Source organism: Notamacropus eugenii, chromosome 1, assembly GCF_028372415.1.
Source record: "Notamacropus eugenii isolate mMacEug1 chromosome 1, mMacEug1.pri_v2, whole genome shotgun sequence".
Classification (NCBI taxonomy): domain Eukaryota; kingdom Metazoa; phylum Chordata; class Mammalia; order Diprotodontia; family Macropodidae; genus Notamacropus; species Notamacropus eugenii.
In genome coordinates, this window is record NC_092872.1 from 704,274,528 (window position 1) to 704,295,585 (window position 21,058).

Below are 21,058 nucleotides of genomic sequence, written 5' to 3' on the forward strand. Positions count from 1 at the left end.
TCACTTAACATTTCTTGAGCATCCTTGTGTATATAGCAGTAATGTTAAATAGAAAAGGATTCCTGTAGGCAGCATGTTGACTTAGAAAACCACAAATTAACATTATCTATGCTGTTGTATTTACTGATTTTTTTTTTATTAAGCCTTTCCCAATTGCCTTTTAATCTGGTTCAAGTTGCCCTGAATCTCCATGAGTTTGATTCCTCTGGTGTGTCCCTAGAATAGGGCTAGGGGCTCAGAGAGATACCCAGACTCATAGACCTTATAGTCTTACAGGGTTGAGTAAGTAGTAAGTAGCGCTACTAGAGACATGCTGATAAAATTTGGGGTGTTACTCAACCTCTTTGGGCCCCGGAAATTGGACAACTGGCCTCCAAGATTTCTTCCCACGCTAGTGCCAGACCCCAAATTATACTATGTTCTTGCCACCAAATCACTAAATTGTTTTTCTTCAGAGTTAGAGTTGGTTTGAAGCCTGGTTCTTCTTGAAAAAAGAACAGTTGAGCCTCTGTTTCCAGTTTTTTTTTTTTTATTTAGTGAAGGTTCTGCATTTCATCAAATCCTCTAAATATTTATCTTAACATTCTTCCTATAATTTCAAATTATTTGCCGTATTTTAGTGAAAGTTTCATGTTTCCTGTTACACAACATAGATACAGACAAGTAAATCTTCGAGTCCTGTCGTGAATAGTTGGGTGGGGTATACCACTACCATCTTGCAAAGTCTGAGTCTCATAATGCTCCCTATGGCCATTTGAGAGCAGCTCAGAATGGATTGTTAAGCGGGTCTATAAGCTTTAGAAATAATGGGTTTTGCTGTTGAGTTAAGCAATACTGATTACAGTAACATTAGTTACTATTCTAGAATAAGAGATAAACTTGGGACCAATGAAAGTCCAAGGAATTTACAAAGCGATTTCTTTCAGGTATAGATTGTCGGTAACCTAAGTGGTGGAAAGAGTGAGAAAGGGGCCTCCGTTGATCCTGCTCATAAATGACAGCCAGAATTTGTCTTGTATTTGAAGGTTTGCAAATCAGCTGACAGAGAGTATCTTCATTAGTTCTCACAATAACCCTGGAAGGGAGGTGCTTTTATTATCCCCATTAAGGGTGTGTGTGTGATTAATGCATTTTCCATTTTGGATCATTTTCATGAAAATGAATATATGAGATATGATGTAATCATAGTAATTGTTATTCACAAAGGTAAAAGCTGTGCAAGGTAAGTAGGTGACTGATGGATATTTTTACCTCCCTGGAGTGGTCTGTGAACTGAAGAAGAGCTGCTCTCTCAGTCTCTCCAAGTCTGTGGCTGGTTAGCTGAGTTGGTTAGAGCAGAGTATGTATGTGGTCAAGATTCTGGGTTAGATTCCTTACAGTCCAAATAACTTCAACTTATCTCATGGCCGTCTCTTCCTTTAACCACAGCCAGCTGTCTTACAGATGTGAGATCTTCAGCACAAGTGGTTGTGGATGAGGGATTACAGTTGGATCACTACAAATTTCCTTTCTTAACTGGAAAAGCAGTTCATATCGCCCAATGCATTCAACCCAGAAAAGGAATGGCATCTTCACAGAAGGCCAATGCATAGTTTCCTAGAAAAGAATGGGATCATAGGACCTCAACTCAGAAGAGACTTCTGAGGTTATCTCATTCACTCCCTTCCTATCAGAGGTCAATTGACTTGCCCAGTGTCCCACGGGTAGGAAGTAGTAGGGCGGCGATTTGAACTCAGGTCCTCTGATTGACCAATTCATGCCACTTCCTCTGCATCAGCCTTCTATCAGAGAGCCCCTTGTTAGTAGAATTATCTTTGTCTGTGGAGTAGGAACCATTAAGGCAACCAAGAGGATGAGATGAGGCAAGGAAGGAACTAAACATTTATTAAACACCTACTATGTATCATGGGCAGCTAGGTGGTACAATGGATAGAATGCTGGGATTATAGTTAAGAAGACTCATCTTCATGAGTTCAAATCTGGCCTCAGTCACTTCCTAGCTGTGTGACCTTGTGCAAGTCACTTAATCCTGTTTGCCTCAGTTTCCTCATCTGTCAAATGAGCTGGAGAAGAAAATGGCAAACCACTCTAATATCTCTGCAAAGAAAACTCCAAATGGGATCATGATGTCACTGAAATTACTCAATAATAACAGCTATGTTTCATGTACTTTACAGGTCTTATCTCATGTGATCCTCTCAATGACCCTGAGAGGACAGTACCTCCAATTTACAGTTAAGGAAATTGAGATAGACAGTGGTGAAGTGATTCCCCCAGGGCCACCACATAGCTAATAAATGGCTGAGGTCGAATTTGAACTCAGGTCTTCTTGACTCCAGATCCAACACTCTGTCCACTGAGCTAGTGAAGTTGTTTCCACCCTCCCCAAATAAAAAAATCTCTTTTTCACAATTGATCTATACACTTTATCATTCCTTCTAGACTCAGAATGTGGAGAAGGAAACTTAATCTAGTAGGACAAACACTGGATTAAGAGTCTGGAGATTTGGGTTGTAAATCCTTTCCCTTTACTCATTGCCCATGTTTCCTGGAGCAAGAAATTTAGCCTCTCTGGGCCTCTGTTTACTCATCTGTGAAGTGGGTTGAACTCTAACAACCTTTCTGATTTAAAGCCTCTGAAACTCATGAATTTCGGAGGTTTGAAGTTAATTCTCAATAACTTGGCTGAAATTTTGGCCTCCAAGGTGGAAATACAGGGATATTCTCTTGATGTGATAGGAATAGCTCACATTTCCATTATGCTTTGAGGTTTCTTAGACTCAACAGCCCTGTGACATTAAGTTTTCATATTTCCATTTGGCTCAGAGGGGTCAAAGGACTGGCCCAGGGTCACACAGCTAGTAAGTATCAGAAGTGGTAATTCTTAGTGCTGACAGACTACACAAGGCTGCTGTGGGAACCTTCCCTTTGGATTCTGCACTTCCATATCTCTACCTCTCTTCCCTGGCCCACATTAGGATGTGGGAAGGTAGTTGCTGATAAGGTCATAGGCACAGAGAGCCAAATTTCCCCCAGGGAGCTCAATCCTCCCACATGCAGTTTCTGTAGGAACTGTGACAATGAGTTCATAAATACTCCTTGTCCTCCAAATGACTTCATCCCTGCAGTAGTGGGAGTCTGTCTTGGGGAAGACTGCAGATTTGATCCCAACATTTAAAACCCCAAACAAACCCCCTTTTCAGAAGAACCAAACCAGCTGTTATCTAACAAAAGGGATTCTTCAGACGTCATTACTCTGTTAAGAATGGCTCCTTACAATAGATGATCTGATTAATTTTTAATGAAAAGAATATTTTGGAGGGACAGTTGAACCTAGCGGCACATTGATTTCAGCCAAACGGCTTAAGCTATATTTTTCCCCTTCAAAAGTTTTAAATCTGGCAAAACCAGTATATGGGATATTTGTCTCCAAAGCATCACAATCCCTGCCCTCCCTCTCTCACCCTCCCACTTCTCTAATTTTTCAACCCATGTGTGTTTCCAGGGAAATGAGAGCCATATGTCTCTGATTCATTTACACTTTGCTCATCAAAATATAGAGTTTTGTAAGAGCTAATAGATTCCTGGGAAGCCTTATGAGTCCTTTTTATAAGCCTCTTACAGATTCTCTTTTCTTCAAGCCAAGTATTAACAGGGCTTGGACTTCAAAAGGCTTAAGTTTGGTTCAAAACTTAGAACCTCTGGTGTTTGAGTGGGTACTGAGCTTGGCAGGACATTATCTCTCCAGTTTAGGGTAAGTCAAGCCAGGCAGTATGGAAAGGCCCCAGAATTTCTATAAAGTTATTAGCTCATAGACTCAGAGATTTAAAATTGGAAGAGAACTTGGGGATTATTGAGGCCAATCCCCCTTATTTGACAAATCAGGAACCTGAGACCACAAGAAATCACATGAGAAGCAATTGGAACTATGTTCCTCTGATGCCAAATCAAGCCCAACACCATCTTGGTATAGAACTGAAAATGCAACACAGAATGACCCATGACTGGGCCTGAATTCAAAGAAAATTAACAAACTTATTTTACTTCTAAATCTTGCATATAATGATGTTAGATTAAATTACATTTGGATATTGAGAAACCAGCTTGTCCATAAATAGATGAACTCTGCCTATTTGGAAAGTGAATAATACTGTATTTAAAAAAATAACAAATCCTCACTGTTTGGGTTTCTTTCTTTCTCTTTAGGTTAGCAAGGGGCACAGAGCTAGAAATCCAGGAGAAATTGCTGCATTAACAGGTATTGTTGATCAGTTTTTGCTTCAGCATCATCTTCATTTTTCTGCCTATAAAATTTTGCCATGTCTGGAATTATATGCCTCTGTATATGCCTCTAGAATTATATGCCCCAATCTGTTATCTTAACTAGCATGGCTTCATTAAAGCTACATTTGTATACAGATAGTCACAAGACCTCACAAAAATAGTTTCAACCATATCATATGGGAACTTTTTACCTACTGGCCTAATGCAAGCAAGGGGTAGAGTCCTGAATCACTGCTAATCCTATACAGATGGATGAATGTTGCCAAAAAAAGAAAAAAAAGCAAAAAGCACTGCTTTTGGAATCAGAAAACCTGAGTTCAAGTCGTACCTCTGCTATTTTGTACATGTAGGACCTTGGGCAAGTCACTTAACATTTCTGTGCCCGTGTTTCCTACTCTGTAAAATGAGGAAATTGAACTAGACCTAGGATATGATGATCTGAGTAGACCTAATAAGCTGAGCTGAATGATGACCTTGGCACTGGGGAATCCTATTGAGAGGCTAGATGGCTTCTGAGGTCTCTTCCAACTCCGATTTTGTGATTCTCTTTTGTAGGAGACTGGTTAGATACAAAATTTTGAGTTTTGGAAGGTTCTGCTCAGTGAGGGTGTTGCTGCTAGATGGATAGACACAACCTCAAATCGTTTGAGCCAGATACGAATCAATACTATTTTTGAAGACCTCAAGAGACTAAGACACATTAAAAGTGTTTATTTAAGGGCTATGGAAATAGCAACTATTAAGAGGAGAATATTCTTTCCTCTTTCTTAGTTTTTTTGGGGGGGTTCAGTGATTGGCATTATGCTTGTGCTAGTTCTGGTTTCTGAATAACCACGGGGGCACAGGAACAGCATGGATCACATTTTACCCATTTCCTAGCCTCCTGTTGTCATACTGCCTTTTAAAACACAGTTTTGGGGTAATTATGGCGACTAATGGGTTTTATTTCCTACCTAGTTTTTCCTGAGTCTCTCTTATTATAGAGTATTTTTTTCTGTCCATAGTTAGCTCTAGACAGGAGTGACCTTGAGCCTCTCCTCAAAGTAATATCAGAGGGTCACAGTTCTAGAGCTGGAGACCATCTAGTTGGATCATAGCATTTTATATGTAAGAAAACAGAGATTGTGATGTTAAATGACTTTTCCACAGCCACAAGCTAGAGGTAGGATTTGAACCCCAATCCTGTGTGTCCAAATCCAGAACCATTTCTCCTCTCTACCCCATTTGGCTAGTTCAGGGGTGGAAAACCCACAACCTCAAAGTCACAGATGGCCCTCTCTTTCCTCAAGTGAGACCCTTTGAATCCAAACTTCAGAAGCTGCACTTGAGGACCTAGAGGGCCACATGTGGCATCGTGACCACACGTTCTCTACCCCTGGTGGTTTAGTAGGCACTCATGGTGTATCACACTTCAAGCACCATAACCACCTGCTTCACTATTTGTGTGAATGAGCAAACTGTCCTTGTAGGAATAAGGTTGAGGAAGCCATGGAACAGAAGGAGGATGTGTGCTTGAGGATGTGCATCTCTGACCTATTGATTCCTCCCCCTTGAAAAGGTTTATTAGAAAGGGTCAGAAAGGAGCCCTGGGATTTGTGTGGCTGGTTTTAGCTCTAGGAGACTGACCCAGAAGCAGTGCAGGCAGGGAGGATCCCAGATAGAGAGGGAGCACTTAGTTGGGTGTTCGGGGATGTTTTGGGGCTCCTTGGATGGCAATGACCTGGGCTGAGAGACTTGGGGGTTATACAGTTATTTGTAAAGATGAGCAGACACAGGAGTTTGCAAAGTAGAGAACGATGCAAAGGCTGATCACAACAATGTAAAGAGAAGCAGCATTGAATGACTTTAGGATTCTGATCCAGTCTGAGCCAATGCAACTCCAAAAGACCAGCAATGAAGGATGGACTCCACCTCTTGGCAGGAGGTGCTGAACTACACAACTGGACCATACATTTTCAGATGTGGCCAAGGTATTGAGGTGATAGAACTTCTATTGGGATTGGAGTGAATTAATATTTAGCGAGAGAGATACAGGAAAAGAGCATCGATTAAAACCACAGAGATGAAAATCAACAATGTTCAGAAGGGGAGCACACAGCAATTTTGGTTCTACACTTGTTACATTTAATACACACTTTCAAAATAATTGTTTCATATACAGTCCTCTTTTCTCATTCTTTGCATAGTGAAATGTCTATGTTTGTTGAAGATTGTGAAGATGATAAAGCAGAACTTTTTAAAAGGAAAGAGTAACTAGGGAGTGAGGAGGAGATTCAGGGAGGGAGATAGAATCAGGGCTAAGGTGATTTACAGTTGGGAGGGGGCTAGCTATACATTCATTAGTCCCCAGTGTAGGATTGTGGGTAGAAGTAATGATGTGCATCACTGCTCCTATATAATCAAGATGGAAGAGAAGGCATAGGAAGTTGTACATTAGATTTAGTCTCTTACCCTTTGCCTGAAGCATTTCTCAGCTTCCCTCAGTCTTTAGAGGAAGAAAACATTGGTTTGTGGGAAAGGATAACATGGTGACCCTTGGCATGGATCATGAGAGGCTGTGAGTGAGAGTTTCATGGCTAGGGATCAGAGAAGAAGGAATGGTTGTTGTTTTTTTTTTAACGTGAGGATGAGGCACAGGGCTAGATCTGTAATCTAGAACAGGAGTTTTTCATCTTTTTAGTGTCCTGGAGCCTTTTGTCAGTTTAATGAAGTAGATGGCATAGTGGATAGAGTGTGGACTTGAAGTCAGGAAGATCTGAGTTCAAATCTAGACTCTGACATTTAATAGTTGTGTGACCCTGAGCAAGTCCCTTAACCCTATTTTGCCTCAGTTTCTGGAACTGGAGAAGGAAATGGCAAACTGCTTCAGCATCTTTGTCAAGAAAACCCCAAATGGGGTCACAAAAAGTCAGACATGACTCAACTGAACAATAGCAATAGAACACTACTGTGGTTTGTTGTCTACATTCACAGTCGAAGGAGATGTTAAATTTCAGTTAGAGCTTTGTGAAAATAAATGTATTTGTTTCCCATCCAAGTTCATGGAAATTCTAAAATCTATCTGTGAGGTGCTTGGACTGCAGATGAAGAATCCTTTGTGTAGGGAATTCCCAGTTAGAAATTCCCTCTAGCAATGGAGAGCCACATCTGCTTTTCTATAGAGAGTTCCCTGGGTCACTGAGAAATGACTTGCTTAGGGTCACAGAGGCAGGACTTGAACTCGGTTCCTTTTACTTCATACCATGGTTCTCTATCCAGCTTTCTCTCTTATGTCTTGGTCATTTATATTGAACACTGAGCTATATCTGTAGGAAAATGATATTTTTTCATGATCACAACCAGAAACTCACATTAAATGCAGCCAAATAACATAAGGGGAATTCCCCTTAAAGAGGGAGCTTCTCTTTCAGGCATGGGTTGGAATAAATGGTCCCTGTGATTGCATCCAACATGAAGATTATGGGATTCTGGGCATGCTGTTCACCCACCTTCTTGTTCTATCTAGTTACATGAAGACTTGGCAGGGGCTGGTGGGTCATTTTTTAGAACCTTTAGCCCTCCCTGGCCCTGGGATTGCTGTGCCTGAAATCATCTCTTTGTGACTGTCTGAGACCCAATGGAATACATTTGCAATACAGAGAAAGACCTTGAAAATCTACCCCCCTCACCCTGCAACTCCTACTGGACTTGGATAATAAGAGTAGGTATGTCTTAGCTGTCTTCAAGTATTTAAGGGCTATCCGGAGGAAGAGTAATTGGGTTAACTCTCCTTGACCCCAGAGAGAAGGACCAGAGACAATGGGTGAAAGTTGAGAGGCAGAGTCAAGTTCAATTTAAGAAAAAACAACCTGCAATATTCACAACTAGGTGGCACAGTGGATAGAGTGCTGGATGTGGAGTCAGAAAGAACTACGTTCAAATTCTGTCTCACATTCTTACTAACTGTGTGGGATTTGGGGCAAGTCACTTAACCTATGTTTGCTTGAGTTTCTTCAACTGTGAATGGGAGTAAGAACAGCACTTATCTCTTAGGTTCTTATGAGGATAAAATGAGATGATATTTGTCAGGTGTTTAGTGTAGTGCCTAGCATATTATAGGCACTTAATAAATGCTTCCATCCCATCATACCCGTTAAAATCCAGTAATTGTTCCTCAGATTTCCTTTCCTTTCTATTGAAGAAGGTCTTTCTCCAAGTTGCTTACAGAATATGTTGCTTAGCAACAAATGGAATTATTAAATTTAACCAGAATGTGCCTTGGACTTTGCAACATAGGGCACATTGGTTTTTTCTTTTTTCATCTTCTGGAGACAGTGCTTGAGACTGGCATTTTGTTCACTTAGTGTAGGAATCCTAGGCAGCTTTTGTGCAATATTTCCTGCATTAAAGTGTTTATTTTGTTTGTACTCTTATAATTCTGGGAGACCTATAATCCTTTAATTGTCTCTAAAAAGCCTGTCTTCAAGATCAGTATGATTTGTTTGTATGAAGAGAGTGTTTTCACTCTTGCTTTATATTTCTCTTCTTCCAGATTGTCCTTCATTTCTATGTATTTGCATTCTTAGTCAGTTTTTTCTTTTCTGTCTGTGGGGACATTTGCCACTCTTTTTCAAGTTTTCCATTCTGTCAGTTATCTCTGATGTGTAGGCCATACATTCTGCCTTCATAATTCTTATTTCCCTTTTAAAACATTTGGGAACAACTTGCTGCAATTCCATGTTCTTTTAAGAACCCCTGGATACCTTTGCTGAATGAGGTATTAATTTATTTTCTTTTGTTTTTACAACATTTATTCATAGATATTTGGACTAATTTAGTTAGTCTGAAGGTCATATTATCTTGTTTTATTAATTTCTTCCATGATGATTTATTTTCTTTATGATCAAGGACTTTAACTGAATTTTCTTATTCCTGAGGCCTTTGATTTCCTGGGCTTCTTTTCCCCTGTCACTCATTTAATGACTCTTTCCTCTTTGTTGTCAATTATTAGCATATTTGGATCTCAAAACTGCTTCCGCTTCCTTCTATACTGGAGAGTTCATGTTCCACCAGCCTTAGTCTTTGTACCAATTAACTTCCTGGGGAATAGAATGGACTCCTACTAGGTGCCCATTCTTTTCCCCTTAGGCTTAGTGGAGAGCCAGCCACAAATGCTGGTGTTCTGCCTCAATTCCCTCTGCTCTTTTTTTTTTTTATTGTTGTTGTTCATTTATTCTTTTTTTATTCTTTTTTAAAAAAATAATATTTTATTTTTTCCCAATTATGGATCAAGACAATTTTTAGCATTCCTCTTTACAAGATTCTGAGTTTCAATTTTTTCTCCCTCTTTCCCCTCCCATCCCCTCTCCTTAAAATTGGAGGCAATTTGGTATAGATTATATATGTGTTATTATGTGAAACAAATTTCCGTATTAGTCACAGTTGTGAAAGAACAAATGGATCAAAAGGAAAAAAAACCCTGCAAAATAATGAAGTGAAAAAAAGTATGCTTCAATCTGCATTCAGAATCCAGCACTTCTTTATCTGGATATAGATAGCAAAGGACTTCATGAGTCCTTTGTACTTGTCTTGGATCATTGTGTTGCTGTGAATAAGCTATGTTCCTCAGTTTTATGACTGAGTAATATGGCAGCAAAGAGAACTGCCATACTGGCTTCCTAGTCAGAGTAAGTTTCTGCCTTTTGGTTTTCCACCACGCAGGGAGTGACAGTGGGCAGAACTGAATTGCACTGCAAGCCCATGGGATGGATAAGGTAGCCCTGGCAGAGCATAATGGCAATAGAGGGAAAGGCTGATGAGTGAGTGTTAGGGGTTATGGATTAGCCTTTTCTACTAATAGTTCATCCAGTTTTTTAACTCATTAAAATTCTTGGTGCCTTAGACTATGAAGACAGCTAAAATTGCTTTGTTTCTTGCACATAATTTCCGTTTTGGAGAGGTTGTAAGGATTGGAGTCTAGTCTTCCATTTTGTTGGTCATGTGACCTAGAAATTCATCCCAGTGCTTCTGAACCACTGTCATTATTCAGAACCCACTCTCTGTCCCATCTTTCCACTGTCTACTCCCTTATTCCCATCTCCTTCAACCCAACCCTTCCAAAGTTCCTCTCTAAAGCTACTCATCTCTTTCACTGTGGTCTCTGGAATGCCCACTCCATAGGTAAGAAGTTTACTTTTATCTTAAACTTTTCCCTTTTTATGTCTCTCCATCTTCTTGTTCTCACCAAGACCTGGAACCCTCCTGATTACACAGTTTTCCTAACCACTCTTTCCAACTCTGGTTGCACTTTCACTCCTTACCTTCCAATCTACTGGTCAAGGTAAGGGAGTTGGAATCCTCCTTGCCTACCACTGCTACTTCTAAGATCTCCTTCTCCAACCATCACTAAATAACCTCCTCCTTTGTGGTTCAGTGAATCCATATCTAATACCCAAATCAAGATTCTAGTGTCTTTCATCTATAGACTACTGAGACACTTTCCTTCCTTACACAATGATCTCAGTTCCTAGCTCCAGTCTCTCTCTCCTCCCTAACTCTTGCAGTCGTACCAGGAGACTTCAACATACATATAGATATTTCCTTAAAGACCCTAATTTCCCAATTCCTCAACTTAGTAATTTACAATGACCTATTCTTTTTTTAATTAACTAAATTTAATTTTTTCAACATTACTTCCATAAGATTTCAAGTTCTAAATTCTCTCCCCATCCCTCCTTCGACCCTTCCCCAACACAGCATGCAATCTGATATAGGCTCTACATATACATACCATGATCTATTTTTTCATCTCATCTCAGCTACATACAAACGTGTTTATACCTTTGATCTTACCATCTCCCACAAATATACCACCTCTGTGTTCATGGACTCTGAAATAACCTTATTTGATCTCAATCTGTTGTCAGTCTGCTTCTCCCTTTGTCTTCCACCCCCGAACCCTGTTCTTCATCTTTACTGTGATCTCCAATCCCTCTACTGCTCATTTATTTCCAAGGCCATCAGGTTAACTAACACTCTCTTTCCTATTGTCACCTCTTGGTGAACCAGTCAGGTTCATACTATCCTCTCCCTGTACTACTTATCCCTTATTCTATTGTCAATATTGCCCTGCCAAGCCTCAGTCTTAAATTATTCCCACCATGCCCTGCCTTCACTCCCATTCATGTGCTGCTGAACAAAGCTGGACAAAATTATAAATCTGTGTTGACTAGGTACATTATGAATTTATAATATATAGACTCAACTGTTCCCTCACCATGGTAAGGCAACTCTTTTATATCTCCCTATTCCATTCTCTATCACACTCACCACAGAGCATTTTCTAAATCCTATCATCTCTTCCCAACCTCTTGTGGTGACCCAACTAGTAAGTGGTAGCGACAAGACATGAATTTATCTCTCTTGACACTTATTTTGATGTCTTTTCTATTAAGTCACATCTTCAGGACTTGCTATGGTCAAAGATGCAGGATGGTTAGTGTCCTGATAGTGAGGTCTCTGTGCTTAGCTGGGTAAGTCCCTTGGCAATAGACAGAGCCTCTAATTTGACCTGTAATCAGACTTGCTTGCATTGTGGGACCAGGCTGTGTTTTCATTTCAGATTTTGAGGTCAGTGGGTTGTCCAGTGGTTATGGTGTTGGACTTAGAATAACTAAAATCTGATTTTGAATCCTATCTCAGCCAATTACTAGCTATGTGACTTTGGACAAATTACTTAACCTCTCTGAAACTCAATTTCCTCATTTGTAAAATGGGAATAATAATAGCTCTGATCTCATAGGGTTGTTGTGAGGAAGATCAAAGAAAATAACTTTTCTAAAATGCATTGCAATCCTTCAAGCCCTATATAAATGATTCTTGTCATTCTTATTGTTGTGCCATGTCTCATCTCCACAATATGATGAGGTTTGAGACCTCAGAGAATATCTTTAAGATCTGTAAAAGAAATCTCCTCTATATAACCTTCCACTTTCCCAACTTTTGCCTGAGAGCTTTCAGTGAGAAGTAATTCATTACTTTCTTAGAACTCCATCCAACTTTGGGAGAGCCCTAATTATTAACTTTCTACTTCCACTGGGTTGAAATCTGCCTTTCTGTTGATGATTTCTATTTGTTACTCCTAGTTCTTCAGTCTGGGACCAAGAAGAATGAGTCCAACCCTTTTTCTATATGACGATTCCTCAGAAAACGTAAAGAACACTCTCAGGTGTTTCCTAAGTCATCTCTTTCCTCCAGACTCAATGTCCTCAGTAATTTGACTGAAGGTAGAGAAGTGTGGTGTGGTAAAAACGGAACTGAGTTTATTGTCATGGGACGTGGGTTTGAATCCTCTTTCTTCCATTTATTCTTTGTATGACCTTGGGCAAATCAGTTAATTTCTGCAAGCTTCAGTTTCCTTATCTATAAAATTAAGAGAGGCAATTGGGTGATATTTCTAAGGAAACTTCTAATTTTTAATCCTAGAATGGTAAAAATAATAACTTTTCTTGCTCCAGAAGAGCTGTACTTTGCAACTCTGAATGCTAAGATATAGCTAAGGGAACCATTAAGGTGGCATTGCTGTTGTTATTACTACATATTTGCCATTGTTTTCTCCTTTGGCAGTCACTGGCAGGGCTGTGGTAGGTACTCCTTTATACTGTCAGTTCCAACACATTTGTAACATTCATCATGTCTTGTGGCATTGCTGATGGATCAGAATTCTTACTCATCTGGTTTCATTGTGAGTTTGGTAAAAAGCAGCTTTAAAAAGAAAAGGAAAGGAGAAAAAAGCAACTAAACCTAAACAGATGTTATATGAAACACTCATATGATATATAGATGATGAAATGATGAAAATGTATCTATTGACTTTAAAGCTTTGGCAGGGAAGGTGCCAATCTCTTCGACTATTTGGCATATGGCAAGGAAATACACATTGGTTGAACTCTGTGAACTCTTTCAAAATTTTAGAACATTTAAGACATAGGAGAGCCACCTCCTAAGCCTAGCTGGTGACTGACATGTGATAATGTTTTATTGGAGTGGAAACATTTCCTGGCTAATTCAATCCTTTGATCATCTAGTGGAGAGAGAGAGAAAAAAGAATTGGAAAATAAAGGAGGGTTAAAGGAGATGAAGGTGAAACTGTTTGCCAGACTCAGCCTTTATCCTTGGAGCTAAAAATAATTGTTTAAAATGCTAATGGAAAACTTAATTGTGATTGGAGTTTTGGACATTATGGGGAAATGATACATAGAGATTACTAGTGAAGACTAGTTTAGCAGAAAGAGAGCTGGGTTAGAATTATAATTATAACTAGCGTTGACGTAGCACTTAAAGGTTTGCAAAACACTTTCCAAATATTACCTCATGTGAGGTAATTATAACAATCCAGCTATATCAATAATAATGATAATAACTATAACTTACATTTATATAGCACTAACTCTGTGCCAGGCACTGTGCTAATCACTTTACAGTTATGATCTCATTTGATCCTTAGAACAATTGTGGGAGGTAGGTACTATTATTATGCCCATTTCACAGATAAGGAAACTGAAGCAAATAATATATGTGACTTTTTCAGGGACACAGAACTAAGTAAGTATCTGAGAATATATTTGAACTCTGGTCATCCTAACTCTAGACCCAGCACTCTACACATTGTACCACCTAGCTGCAGGATATTATTATCCCATTTTATAATTAAGAAAACAGGTAGAGAGGTAATAAGTTTCTGAGGCAGAATTAAAACTTGGGTCTTTCTGACTCCAAGTCCAACACTCTATCTACTACACTACTTAGCTGCTTGGAGACTAGAATTTTATTTTTAGCTCTACAATTAACTTGCTTTGTGAGTCCAGCAAAGTCTATCAGTTTTTCTGTGTGTAATATGCACGTTTGTAAAATGTGGAAATTAGATTAGATGATCACTAAAACTACCATTTCCATTTCCATTTTCCCTAAATTAGTAACGATATTTTCTACACTAGCAAATTGAAGCCCATTCAACCAAAGGGAAATTAGTCTCCAGTACTCCAAACAATTAAGCAAAGTTAATGATACAGACTTCATCTGAGGATGCATGCATCATTCACATGTGTAGCTCTTCTACTTTTTCTTAAATAGAGATTTATTTCTTCTTCCTCCCACTCCCACCCTCTCATTTAATTCTCTAAATCTTTCCCCTCTTGGTCAGCAGATGGATAATATGTTTTATCACTGATCCCCTGAAATCATGGATAGTCATTACATTGATCATAGCTCTAATGGTTTGTTATTTATTGTGTTATTATTGTATAAATTGATCTCATGGTTCTGCCCATTTAATTCTTGATCAACTTATAGAAGTCTTCAATACTATTTTTAAAAATATTGATGTGATAATTTAAATGAAAAACAAATTAAATAAATAATTTAAATGTGATCATTTTGAAGCCCTCCCCTCAGCATCAGTTTGTAAAAGTTTTTCCTTGTTTCCTTGAAATCGTCTGTTTCCTCATTTCTTGTGGCACAATAGTTTATCATATTTATTTGCTGCAACTTATTCAATCACTCCTCAGTTGATGATCATCTTTTAGTTACCAGGTGAATATGTGTGTGTATGTGTTTGCTATCATAGAAAGAACTACTAGAAATATTTTTGCCGACATAATACCTTTTTGCAATTCTTTGATCTTTTGGAGGTATAAATCTAGCAATAGTACAGTTGACTCAAAGGGCAGGTAAGTAACTTTTACTGTGAAATTCTAAATTGCTTTCTAGATTGGTCATATATCTACAGATCCACAAATGATATACCAATGTGCCTGTGAATTTCTAATCATTTTCCCTTTTCGTCATCTTTGCCAATCTGATGGATGTGAGACAAAATCTTAGAAATATTTTGATTTGCATTTATCTAATTAGTAGTCATTTGGAGTAGTTCTTCATATGGTTAAAAGGGAAAAAAGGAAAGGGTAACAACTTGAAATAAATAACAGAAGATATAAGAGAATAGGATGGAGGAAAAAAGCAGTTGTCACAACCATGAAGATGAATGGGATGAACTCACCCATAAAATAGAAGAGGCTAACAGAATGGATTAAAAAGTCAAATCCAACAAAATATTGTTTACAAGAAGCATACTTGAAAAATAAAGGCTCATATGGAGTTAAAATAAGGGATTGAAGCAAAATCTATTAGGATTCACAGATACACAGACACAAACACAGGAACAACAATTTTAATTTGAAACAATGCAACAGCAAAAAAGAAACTTAATTAAAGTGGATAAAGGGGGAACTATGTTTTTCTGAAAGGAGAAGGAGGAAGGGAGTATTCCTGTACAGTACCTACTATGTGATAGGCTGTGCTAAGAGTGTTGGCAAATATTATCTCATTTGATTCTTACAACAACCCATAGGTAGGTGCTATTATTATCCCTATTTAACAGTTGAGAAAACTGAAGCAGACAGAAATTAAGTGATATGTCAAGAGTCACACAGCTAGAAAATATCTTTATTTGCTTATGCCCCAATAATTGGGGAGCTAGAGGGCAGAGCAAAAAGCTTCTTCCGTAACCTTTATTTATAGAGAGCTCAAACTCCCAGACATCACTTCATTTGCCACTAACTACTCTGCTTAGTTTTAACTCCACCACCATCATCATGGCAGACAGCTAAGTGGCATAGTAAATAGAGTGCCAGGACTAGAATCAGGAACACTCTTCTTCCTGAGTTCAAATCTGGCCCGAGACACTAACTGCGTGACCCTGGTCAAGTCACCTAGCCCTGTTTGTCTCAGTTTCCTCATCTATAAAATGAGCTGGAGAAGGGAATGGCAAACCACTCCAGTATCTTTGCCAAGAAAACCCCAAATGAAGTCACAACAAGTCAGACATGACTGAAAAATGACTCAAGAACAATAAAATCATCATCCTGATGCTCCTGTGCTGGGTACCCTCAGGTGTCCCCCTCTCCCTCTCTTTCAGCTTGCATTTGTGTTGTAAGTTCCTTGAGAGTAGGTACTATCTTTCTTTCTACTTATTTATACCACTGATGCTTAGCACAATACCTGGCATGTAATAGTTGCTTATTAAATGTTTATTGCATCATATAGTAAGTGTCTGAGACCAGATATAAGCTCAGATCTTCCTGATTCCAGGCCCAGTGTCTTATCTACTGTGCTATCACCTTCCTCTACAGGTAACAAAGATAATTAACTGATTTAAAATCTTAACATATGCATTGAATAACACAACTTCTAAATACTTAGAGGGAAAAATGAAATGAATTATGAGGAGACATAGATAATGAAACTATAAAAGGTGCGATCTCAATCAGTCTTAGGTAAATCTAAAAAAATATATGAAAGGAGTTGGACTCGAAGAGAATTTTAGAATAATTAAATATGATAGACCTTTGGCAATTAATGAATAGAAATAGAAAGGAGTGTACATTTTTCTTAGCTGTGTATGGCCCCTTTACAAAAATTGATTATGTCTTATGACGATACCTCACAAATAAAAGGAGAAATATTATAGATATCTTTTCCTGACCACAATGCAATAAAAATGGTATTAAAATTAAATCACCTGTGCCAGAAAGTAAAAGGAATTCATAAAAAGTGAAAAAAGAGAATTTCCTAGTATCTACTTTGCCCAATTTTATGCTTCAATGAAATAAATGTATAATTACAAAAATATAAAATGCTCATTTACATAACAAGAAATAAAGAATCTTAGAAGATGAAATCGAACAAACCATCAATGAACTTCCAAAGGAAAAAAATTTCTGGACCAGATGAATTCACAAGTGAAATCTTTAAAATATTCAAAGAACAGTTCCCAATTACCACTTTTAATTAGACCTATTTTTGCTTTTGTTTTGTCTGATATCACGATTGCTACCCCTGTCTTTTTTCTTCAGTTGAAGCATATTACATTTTGTCTCCTCTCTCATTTCAACTCTGTGTGTGTTTTTCTGTTTCAAGTGTGTCTCTTATAAATAACATCCATTCTTCTATCCACTTCCATTTTATGGGTGAACTCATCTCATTCACATTCACAGTTATGATTGCTAACTGTGTATTTCCCTCTATCTTATTTTCTTCTATTTATCCTTTCTTTTTTTTTTAACCCTGTCCCCCCCCTCAAAAGTCTGTTTTGCTTCTGACCACTACCTTCCCAATCTACCTTCTGTCTTACAATCCCCACTTTGTCTTCCCCTTTGTCTGTTGGGCAAAATGAATTTTTATACCCAAATATGTCTTTATCTATTACATATAAGCACATATGTATATTTGTATACACACATGTATAGATATACACATATGTACGTATGTACATATTCTTCTCTCTTTGAACCAGTTCAGATGAGAGTGAAGTTCAAGCATTGCCTGTTCCTCCCCCCACCATTTTTCTCTCCATTGTAAAAAACTTTTCTCTATTCTCCCTTTTCCAGCTAGGTGAGACTGGCAGTCCTGCAATCATGATCTCAGTTCAAATCTGGCCTCAAACACTTGCTATTTGTGCAACTCTGGTCAAGGCATTTTATCGCTGTTAACTCAATTTCCTCATTCAAAAATAAAGATAATAATAGCACCTACCTTCATGGTTGTTGCAAGGGTCAAATGAAACAATAATTGTAAAGCACTTAGCACAGTGCCTGGTACATAGCAGCTGCCATATAAATGTTGTTATTGTTGTTGTTATTTCTTCTTATCCCAGTGCATCCCTCCCATTCTTCTTTTGAGAGTATCCTGACATGGACTCATACACATTCCCTCTAACTAGAGTCCTTCTAACTGCCCTGATGATAATAAAGTTCTTAGGAATTGCATGGATCATCTTCTCCTATAAGAATGTAAGCAATTTAACCTTGTTAAGTCTCATAATTTCTCCCTTAAATTTACCTTTTTTAATACCTCTCTTGAAACTTGTTTTTGAATATCAAATTTTCTATTTAGCTCTGGTCTTTTCATCAGGAATCTGGACAGTACTCTATTTTATTACATGTCCATTCCCCTACACTCAGTTTTGCTGGATAGATTATTCTTGGTTGTAATCCTACCTCCTTTGCCTTCCAGAATGTTCCAAGCCTTCTGCTCCTTTATGATTGTAACTGCTAAATTTTGTATGATCCTGACTGTGGCACCATGGTATTTGAATTCTTTCTTTCTGGCTGTTTATAACTTTTTTCTTGACATGGCTGCTCTGGAATTTAGCTACAATATTTCTGGGAGTTTTCACTTTCAGATTTCTTTCAGGTGATTAATAGATTCTTTCCATTTGTACTTTGCCCTCTGGTTCTAAGATATCTGAGCTGTTTGTCCTTTATAATTTCTTGAAATAGGATGTTAAGGTTCTTTTTTGATTATCACTTCTAGGTAGTCCAATAATTTTTAAATTATCTCTCCTTGATCTATTTTCCAGGTTGGTTGTTTTTCCTGAAATACTTCACATTTTCTTCTATTTTTTCAGTGTTTTCACTTTCATTGTTTTGTGATGTCTCATGGAGTCATTAGCTTCTATTTGAACAGTTCTAATTTTCAAGGGATTATTTTCTTTTTCTTTTTGGACATTGAAGAGATAAATTTGTTTCTTTATTTTCTGACTCCATTCACCCATTTTTAAAAATTTATTTATATATTTTTAGTTTTCAACATTCATTTCCACAAGATTTTGAGTTCCAACCTTTCTCCTCATCTCTCCCCTCCCCCACCCCAAGACACCATGCATTCTGATTACCCTTTCTCCCAATCTGCCCTCCCTTCTATCACACCCCTCCCTTCCCTTATCCCCATCTTCTCTCTTTTCTTGTAGGGCAAGTTAGATTTCTATATCCCATTATGTGTATTTCTTATTTCCCAGTTGCATGCAAAAACAATTCTCAACATTAGTTCCTAAAACTTTGAGTTCCAACTTCTTCCCCTCCCTCCCTCCCTACCCATCCCCACTGAGAAGGCAAGCAATTCAATATAGGCTATACATGTATAGTTATGCAAAAGACTTTCATAATAGTCATGTTGTGAAAGACTAACTATATTTCCCTCCATCCTATCCTGCCCTGCATTTATTCTATTCTCTCTTTTGATCTTACTTCTAATTACTGCCTCTTCCCATTTGCCCTCCCTTCTATCATTCCCCCACACCCCACTTATCCCCTTATCCCCTACTTTTCTTTAGTGTAAGATAGATTTTCATACCAAATTGAGTGTGCATGTTATTCCCTCCTTAAGCCAAATGTGATGAGAGTAAGCTTCACTTTTTCCCTCTCACTTCCCCCCTTTTCCCCTCCATCGAAAAAGCTTTTTCTTGCCCCTTTTATGAGTTAATTTGCCCCATTCCATTTCTCCCCTTCTCCTCCCAATACATTCCTCTCTCACTTTTTAATTTTATTTTTTTTAGATATCATCTCTTCCTATTTAACTCACCCTGTGTCCTCTTTCTACATGTACATAACCCCTCCAACTACCCAAATACTGAGAAAAGTCTCAAGAGTTACAAATATTGTCTTTCCATGTAGGAATGTAAACAGTTCAACTTTAGTAAATCCCTTATGATTTCTTTTTCCTGTTTACCTTTTCATGCTTCTCTTGATTCTTGTGTTTGAAAGTCAAATTTTCTATTCAGTTCTAGTCTTTTCATCAAGAATGCTTGAAAGTTCTTTATTGAATTGAATTATCATTTTTCCCCTGAAGTATTATACTCAGTTTTGTTGGGTAGGTGATTCTTGGTTTTAATCTCAGTTTCTTTGACTTCTGGAATATCATATTCCAAGCCCTTCAATCCCTTAATTTAGAAGCTGCCAGATCCTGTGTTATCCTGATTGTGTTTCCACAATACTTACACTGTTTTTTTCTGGTTGTTTATAATATTTTCTCATTGACCTTGGAACTCTGGAATTTGGCTCCAACATTCCTAGGAGTTTCTCTTTTCAGATCTCTTTCAGGAGGTAATCTGTCGATTCTTTCCATATTTATTTTGCCCTCTAGTTCTAGAATATCAGGGCAGTTTTTCTTGATAATTTCATGAAAGATGATGTCTAGGCTCTTTTTTATTATCATGGCTTTCAGGTAATCCCATAATTTTTAAATTGTCTCTCCTGGATTTATTTTCCAGGTCAGTTGTTTTTCCAATGAAATATTTCACATTAGCTTTTATTTTTTCATTCTTTTGGTTTTGTTTTGTAATTTCTTGGTTTCTCACAGAGTAATTAGCTTCCATCTGTTCCATTCTAATTTTTAAAGAACTATTTTCTTCAGTGAGCTTTTGAACCTCCTTTTCCATTTACCTAATTCTGCTTTTTAAAGCATTCTTTTCCTCATTGGATTTTTGGACCTCTGTTGCCATTGGGATTAGTCTATTATTAAAGATGTTATTTTCTTCAGGATTTTTTGGAGTCTCCTTTAGCAAGCTGTTGAATCACTTTTCATGATTTTCTTGCATTGCTCTCATTTCTCTTCCCAATTTTTCCTCCACCTCTCTTTCTTGATTTTCAAAATCCTTTTTCAGCTCCTCCATGACCTGAGATCATTGCATATTTTTTTGGAGGTTTTTGAGGCAGAAGCCTTGACTTTCATATCTTTCTCTGATGGTATGCTTTGTTCTTCCTCATATGAAAGGATGGAAGAAAATATCTGTTCACTAAGAAAGTAACCTTTTATAGTCTTATTTTTCCCCCTTTTCTGAATATTTTTCTAGCCTGTTATTTGACTTTTTAGACCTTCATCAAGTGGAGAATATACTCTTGGGATCTATAAGTTCCAAGGTCCTCCAAGGTGGCCCAATAAAGGGGGAGGGGTTTGCTCC

At 37.9% G+C, this 21,058-nt stretch overlaps 1 long non-coding RNA gene across 1 annotated transcript in view; it reads left to right on the top strand.

Moving 5' to 3' along the window:
* The window catches only part of LOC140521355 (uncharacterized), a 594,446-nt gene that overhangs the window by 120,175 nt on the left and 453,213 nt on the right, over nucleotides 1–21,058 (top strand). Inside the window, exon 2 of the long non-coding RNA XR_011972903.1 lies at nucleotides 4,207–4,258. This is a non-coding gene — a long non-coding RNA (uncharacterized lncRNA). The remainder of the gene's footprint in view (nucleotides 1–4,206; nucleotides 4,259–21,058) is intronic.